The following is an 8,364-nucleotide window of genomic DNA, read 5'->3' as shown; positions in this document are numbered from 1 at the left end:
CAGTGAGGGGATAGTACCTGTCCTAGCCGTCCCATCTCCTCAGCTCTGAACTCACTACTCACTCACTTTCTCGACTGACCTGCTGCTTCACATCAGAGCTTCTTTTCTCCAGAAGGACACTCAGTGAAGATCTTCTCGCTGTCCTCCACTGCTTTACAGCAAGAATTACTCCCTGCTTGAAGGCTTCATCTTCTCTTCCTGATCTCTCTGAGTTTACTCCCCTCGGCTCTCTGGCTCTTCTCGGTTCTTTTTTGTCCCTCAGCTCTCTGCCTCAGCTCTCTGCTGCAGCTGAGACTGTGTTGTGGCCGTTATGTTCCTCCACAGAGCAGAGATAACAGATAAGCTGCTGATCAGTATGACAGAAAATCTTCATCACCTCATCATGACGAGTGCAGACGTTGTCCTGGAGCTTCTTGGACGGCTCCACCAGCTTGTGTTTCTCGAAAGCAGGGGATTCAAAATGAGGCTGAAGATGTTTCTCACAGAAAGAAGCCAGACATTGCAGACAGGATTTGTGTGCTTTCAGTTTTCTCCCGGTGCAGACATCACAGGCCACATCTTCAGCTCCAGCATAGCAGTGATCAGCAGGAGCAGCTTGGAGTCCAGTCTTCTTCACCTCCTCCACTAAATCTGCTAACATGGTGCTTTTCAGCAGGACAGGCCTCTGTGTGAATCTCTTCCTGCACTGAGGACAGCTGTAACTATACTTACGATCCTCTTCATCCCAGTGGCTTTTAATACAGTTCATGCAGTAGCTGTGTCCACAGGGAGTAGTCACCGGATCCTTCAGTAGATCCAGACAGATGGAACAAGAGAAGGTTTCCTGGTCCAGCTTAACTCTTTTCTGTGCCATTTCACCTCTCGCTCAGTGACAACGACTGTCTGAGTCTCACTAGTCTGAGCTCTGATCTTAAAACAGCATTTGTGTGGGAGGAGCTATCAAGCTTTGTTCATTCCTGGACGAGAAGCAATTTGAGAGAGATACTGGGCGTGTTGCAAGGCCCATACTACCATTAGTATGCCAGAATAAATTTTTGTAAGTACAAATTTTCTGCAGACTGTACTGCAGGCAACAGTACGTACTTTGTAAGAGAAGCTGCAGCTTGTACTAAAGTAAAAAGTAAAAGTATGTGATATGGAACACAGCAACACTTGTTTACAACATAGCTCATTTCTCATTTAAAAACTCTGCTGACTTCAGCTTTTAGGACGTAAACTCTTCTTAGAATCAGAGGGTTTGGAGACGGCTCCCCAGTTTACTAAATGACTGAGTTGTCCTCTAATTAAGTTTATATTGTTTACAAAAATTCAAACACACAATATGGAAGAAACATCACTGCTTTGTGTTAGTAAATTTGCAAAGTAACTACAATCTGTGAAATATAGAGAATAGATTTAGCGCCACCTTAACCATCATTAAAATGCTGCTGACATGTTAATGTTTATGCAAAATATTGAATATAGTTTGGCCAGTTTCTTGTGAATGATGAGTGTAATAACTTTTGAATATTGCTCTCTCCAAAGCCACCAGACTCCTTTGACAAAAACAATAATTTTACCTCACAGAACACGGGGGTTGGTGCTCTACGGCTGCCTCCATCGTTTAGTTATTTTGTTATTGTGTGACTTTGCGGTTTTAAAGGGTTAAGAACTAACAAACTAATTAACTCATGGAGGCAGCGGTAAATCAGCAACTCCCGTGTTCTGCGTGGTAAAAAGTTTTTGTCTGATGGCAAGATAAAGCTGTGAAAATATTATAAATATAGCGTCCACTTAAACTGATAGTGAACACCTTCATAACCCCACTTCAAAATATATTCCTTTAATATAGCCTATATACTGGCAGAAATAATAGCATTCCTATTTTTTTCTTCACAAGTTTAAACATTGAAACCAGTTACATTATCTGCAGACTTAACCTGTTTGTCATCAGTACAGTCACAAAAGTCTGATACAAAACACTCCAAGGAGTTCAGAGCAGCTAAAAGTAGCTACTGTGAAAAGTTGAAAAAACGGTTTTCAGCAAACAACTCTGCAGCACTGTGGAGAGGCTTTCAAGACATCACCAGCTATAAGAGAACCATCCCCTACTGATGAGGCTAACAATGGCCTTGCCGATGACCTGAATGCCTTCTACTGCAGGTTTGAGAGGGAAACCCTCACACCCCTCCCCCACTCCAGACCAACTGTAAGCCCCACCACTCACCTGGCTACCTTTTTTTGAAACCTGTTCCCAGGGTGAAAATGGTGCTATTGTGACTTTGTTTGGACGGCAAAGCCGCATACTTGTGTATCGATGATGTCATCGCCACACCCCTCAACCTCTTACCGCGCAATGACGTCTCATAACAACAAAAATGGCGGACTACATGCTTGTGCTGTAGGTCATAACCTGATTTAGGCAGAATAGTTTACTGATTATCATTTTGAAAGTGTTGTGAATATATAACAACAAATATAACCTAAAGGTCACTCCACTGCAGCAGTGCTCCACTTTTCCTTTCTTCTGTGCACAAGTAGGCTACGTCTCGCTGCAGCCCACCTTCCCTGCTCCTCTCTCAGCAAGCAGGGCGCCTGCAGCTGAAGAGGGCGCCGATATGCCAATTCTCCTGAAATTATGATTTTTTTTTTTTTTTGAGTTCTCGTGCTGCCCCCATGTGACATGAAAAAATGCCGCCCGGGTCGCCCGTACCAAGAAAACGCCGCTGAATGTGTGTCTAGTGAAAATAAACAAATGACTGCAATCACTTTCAGAAATCTTTCTTTTTATTAAAAAAGTAAAGTTTTTAAAATGTGCAAATATAACATAAAGGTCACTCCACTGCAGCAGTGCTCTTCTGAATGAAAACGTTTCATTCATCATGAAAAGCGCTATATAAATTAAATGTATTATTATTATTCTCTGGGCTGCGTGTTGGTGTAGGTGTGCATTGTCCAGGTTGGTATACAGGCTGATTGGGTGTAGCTGTGTGCTGAAAGGCTGGTGTAGTGGGCTGTGGTGTTGAATGAATATATGGCGGCGGGTACCCATGGAAAAGTAGTAAAAACTGGGGTCTGATAAGCAATTCCCTCATCAGGGAAAATCCATCCTGTATGGCGCTGGTTATATTTGCAATGTTTGTGTTGATCTGCATCATGTTCTCGGTGTGGCTTCTTGCTGACTCCTCAGTCAAGTCCAACATCCTCCTCTTGATTTTCAGATCCTCCTCTGCTGGGTCAGCCTCTTTAGTCGGTCCCCTCTGTGGCTGTCCAGCTTGGCCTAGAATTAAGAAGAGCAGAGCATTACTATTGGGCAAGTTAAGGTCCAGACTATGTTTTGAATTATGTACTGAAGAGACACACCTACAATAAACAATAAACATGCATCCATCCTAATGCCCACATGCATGGCATGCTGCAAGGAGGCATGAGGACTGCAGATGTGGCGAGGGCATTTAATTGCAATATCCCTACGGTGAGACGCCTAAGACAGCGCTACAGGGAGACAGGAAGGACAGCTGATCGTCCTCACACTGGCAGACCACGTGTAACAACACCTGCACAGGATCGGTACATCCAAATATCACACCTGCGGGACAGGTACAGGATGGCAACAACAACTGCCCGAGTCACACCAGGAGTGCACAACCCCTCCATCAATGCCCAGACTGTCCGTTATAGGCTGAGAGAGGCTGGACGGAGGGCTTGTAGGTCAAATGTAAGGCAGATACTTACTTGACATCACCGATAACAATTTCGCCTATGGGCACAAACCCACCTTTGCTGGACCAGACAGGACTGGCAAAAAGTGCTCTTCACTGATGAGTCACAGTTTTTTATCACCAGGGGCCAGTGGCAGATCTAGAAAATTTTACATGGGGTGGCAAAGGGGTAGCGAGAGATCTTGGCAGGGTGGCAGGGGAAGATGATACATGGGAACCCCCATATGTAAATGCACTGCTATGCCCTACTATGCCCCGCAACACTCTGCTACACCCTTAACTGCTACAACTATTACTTTCTAGTCATAGTTCCATTATCTTTGTTACTATAATTGCCACCGTTCATCATACCAACTGCTATAATTATTATGAATCATAATTCTCTATATCTGTATCTGTGTCCCAACCAGCAGTGGCAGATGGCTGCCCCCCAAGAGCCTGGGTCTGTCAGAGGTTTCTGCCCAAAAGGAAGTTTTTCCTCGCCACTGCACTGTTGCACCAAATGTTTGCTCTTGAGGGAATTGTTGGGTCTTTGCAAATTATAGTGTGGTCTAAACCTACTCTATCTGTAAAGTGTCTTGAGAAGAGTGAACTCTTGTTACGTTTATTTGATACTATGAATACAATTGAATTTATGTAAAATTGAATTAAATGGCTTGATCATATTTACTGATACAGATAAATAGAACAGAAAATAGAACGGTCTTACTTTATCAGTAATTATGATCAAACAAAAGGTCAAACAAATGCTATGATAGAGAAACTTTAAAACATCATTAGATAATCTATGTATATATGTAAATCTTTCCAAATCTTACCCTATAACATATAAAACCAAATGGAAATAGCCAAAACCTGAAAACATGTTATTTCGCTGAGTGACATACATGTTATGCTACTGTACTGCAATTTCTATGTAAGGAGAATATAATAATAATAATAATAATAAATTGAATTTATATAGCGCTTTCATGGACTCAAAGTCGCTTTACGGGCGGGGTAGATTATAAAAACATAACAAAACAAAACGAGCAAACAAAACAAGTAGAACAAAACAAGATACAGATGAAAAGGGGAGGGGGGCAGGTGGACTATGGGTAGGCTGAGGTGAAGAGATGGGTCTTGAGGCGGGACTGGAAGATGGTGAGGGACTCAGAGGTGCGGATCTCTTGGGGAGGGAGTTCCAGAGCCTGGGAGCTGCTCTGGAGAAGGCTCTGTCCCCAAAACAGCGCGAGGTTGGACTTTTGGATGGAGAGGAGGCCGGCTGAGGTGGATCTGAGGGACCGTGAGGGTTGGTAAGGGAGAGGAGGTCAGTGAGGTATGAGGGGGCCAGATGGTGGAGGGCTTTATAGGTGAGGACCAGGATTTTGTAGGTGATCCGGTGGGAAATGGGAAGCCAGTGGAGTTGTTTTAGGACTGGAGTGATGTGGTGCCAGGATTTGGAGCAGGTAATGAGGCGGGCGGCTGAGTTCTGGACCAGTTGGAGTCGGTTGATGTTTGGGTAGAGTTGATGCCGAGGAGAAGTGAGTTGCAGTAGTCCAGTCGGGAGGAGATGAAGGCGTGAATGAGTCTTTCAGCAGCGGGGGGTGTGAGAGAGGGTCTGATTTTGGCGATGTTGCGGAGGTGAAAGAAGGAGGTTTTAATGACTTGACGGATGTGAGGCTCAAGGGAGAGGGTGGAATCAAAGATAACGCCAAGGTTGCGGGCCTGGGGAGATGGGGAGACAATGGTGCCGTCGATGGTGAGAGTGGGGTTATTGGTTTTGCTGAGTGTGGATTTGGAGCCGATCAGAAGGAATTCTGTTTTGTCGCTGTTGAGTTTGAGGAAGTTGTGTTGCATCCAGGTTTTAATAGCTGACAGACAGGAGTTGATGTGGGAGAGGGAGGATTGTGGGGGATTTGGTGCTGAGGTAGATCTGGGTGTCGTCAGCATAGCAGTGGAAGTCCAGGTTGAAGTGGCGGAGTATCTGACCAAGAGGGAGGATGTAGATGATGAAGAGGGGGGGGCCAAATGCAGCCGAGCCTTGGGAACACCTTGAGGTGACTGTGGCTGTGGCAGAGGTGTGGTTGTGGAGAGAGATGAAATGGGATCTGTTGGAAAGGTAGGAGTGGAGCCAGCTGAGTGCAAGTACCGTCGATACCGAGGTCTTTGAGTCTGGTGAGCAGGATGTTATGGCTCACAGTATCGAGAGGCTGCACTCAGGTCGAGGAGGATGAGGATGTTGAGGGAACCGGTGTCAGCAAAGGTGAGGAGGTCGTTGAGGACTTTGAGGAGCGGTTTCTGTGCTGTGTAGGGGCGAAAACCAGATTGGAGAGGTTCGAATAGGTTATTGGCAAGAAGATGGGTTTGTAGTTGTGGAGGCGACTATTCGTTCCAGGGTTTTTAGACAGAAAGGGGAGGTTGGATATTGGGCGGGGTAGTTGTTGAGAGAGGGGGATCCAGACCAGGTTTTTAAGGATTGGGGTGACAGCGGCAGTTTTGAAAGCAGAGGGGACAGTTCCAAGGGACAGTGAGGAGTTGAAGAGGTTAGTGAGGTAGGGGCATAGGACCGGGAGGCAGGACTTCAGAAGTGGAGTAGGGAGGGGGTCAAGGGAGCAGGTAGTGGGTTTGGAAGAGCTGATGAGTTTGGAGATTTCCAGGAGGAGGGTGACTGGGTTAAACTGGGAGAGGAGGAAGTGTGGAGGGGGTCGGGAGGTCTGGAGGGATGGAGAGAGGAGGGTCCAAGGTAGGTGCTGGAGTAGATCCTGGAAGGTCAGATACAGGGATAGGGATTTGTAAATATGAGATTGATTTTGTCAGTGAAAAAGTGGAGGAATGAGTTGCAGAGATCCGGGTAGAGGTAAGGAGGCTGTTGGTCCGGGGCTTGATGAGGTTGTTCAATGTGGAAAAAGAGGGTTCTGGGGTTTTGGCAGGGTCGGTGAGGATGGTGGAGAGGTAGGCAGATTTGGCAGCAATGGGGCATCTTTGTAGGGCATGAGATGGGATTTATAGGCTTCATGATGGACTGTGAGGGATGATTTCTTTGTCAGACGTTCAAGTTGGCGGCCAGTTTGTTTCATTTTTCGTGTGTGCAGGTGTGTACCAGGGTGAAGAGGTGTTAAAAGTGTGACGAGTTTTGTTTTTGAGGGGGCCAGGGTGTTGAGGTGAGGTAACCAAGGTGGAGTTGAGGTGGTCTGTGAGGTCATCGGGTGAGGTGAGGGTTGAGACAATATAAATATAAACAAACCATTATGGTCCAACTGTAACTGCAGGCCTCTTCCTCCCTGTCATCTTCATCTGCCTCCTCCTGATCACTCCCTGCCGCTGTCCCTGTGTTGTTTGTGTGTGTGTCTATGTGTCTGTTAAGTATTTTTACATTAATTGTTATGGCTGTATTGATTTAAAAGCCTAATAATGTGGTGGGTCAAAAATATGAACACCTTTTTATAAGGGTTAAATCCACTCGTGATTTTTTAAGAACCACCGGCCCCTACTGACACCAGTTCAGGTGCCACTGTTGATGCCTTGGACAACAACCAGGATGAGACTGCTTTTGAACTGCCGATTGCAGAATCTACTTTGTTGGACCCAGGCTCAACCAGCACCACGTCAGCTGGAAGCGTAGGCCTTCTGCAAAGCGCAGCAGGAAATCTCACAATGATTCGCTGACAGACACATTGATGGGACTGATGCGCACAATAGAGGCAGCCCCCATAACTTCTGATCATAAAAGCCTATCCCTGTATTTTTTCCACTGTCCTTATAATGATGATGATAGTAATCCATCCATCCATCCATCCATCTTCGTCCGCTTATCCGGTGTCGGGTCGCGGGGGGAGCAGCTCCAGCAGGGGACCCCAAACTTCCCTTTCCCGAGCAACATTAACCAGCTCCGACTGGGGGATCCCGAGGCGTTCCCAGGCCAGGTTGGAGATATAATCCCTCCACCTAGTCCTGGGTCTTCCCCGAGGCCTCCTCCCAGCTGGACGTGCCTGGAACACCTCCCTAGGGAGGGCGCCCAGGGGCATCCTTACCAGATGCCCGAACCACCTCAACTGGCTCCTTGCTTCGCAAAGGAGCAGCGCTCGGCTCTACTCGAAGCTCCCCCCGGATGACTGAGCTTCTCACCCTATCTCTAAGGGGAGACGCCAGCCACCCCCGGAGGAAACCCATTTCGGCCGCTTGTACCCTGGATCTCGTTCTTTCGGTCATGACCCAGCCTTCATGACCATAGGTGAGGGGTAGGAACGCTGACCGGTAGATCGAGAGCTTTGCCTTCTGGCTCAGCTCTCTTTTAAATCGCGTGCGATAGATGGAATGTAATACCGCGCCCGCTCGCCGTTCTCCGACCAATCTCGCGCTCCATTGTCCCCTCACTCGACAAAACCCCAAGGTACTTGAACTCCTTCACTTGGGGTAAAGACTCATTCCCTACCTGGAGAAGGCATTCCACCGGTTTCCTGCTGAGAACCATGGCCTCCCGGTTTAAAAGGTGCTGATCCTCATCCCAACCGCTTCACGCTCGGCTGCGAACCGATCCAGTGAGTGCTGAAGGTCACAGGCCGATGATGCCATCAGGACCACATCATCTGCAAAAAGCTGCGATGAGATCCCCAGCCCACCGCGCAACACCCCTCTCCACCCGACTACGCCCCGGTATCCTGTCCATAAATATTACAAACAG

The 8,364-nt window shown here is 47.1% G+C and overlaps 1 pseudogene; it reads right to left on the bottom strand.

The window, feature by feature from the left end:
- Positions 1 to 92: 92 nt before the first annotated feature.
- Positions 93 to 853, bottom strand: LOC120545079 (annotated as a pseudogene).
- Between the last annotated feature and the right edge of the window lie 7,511 nt (positions 854 to 8,364).

The sequence above is a fragment of the Perca fluviatilis genome, chromosome 17 (assembly GCF_010015445.1).
Source record: "Perca fluviatilis chromosome 17, GENO_Pfluv_1.0, whole genome shotgun sequence".
Classification (NCBI taxonomy): domain Eukaryota; kingdom Metazoa; phylum Chordata; class Actinopteri; order Perciformes; family Percidae; genus Perca; species Perca fluviatilis.
This window is presented reverse-complemented; position numbering and strand designations above follow the sequence as displayed.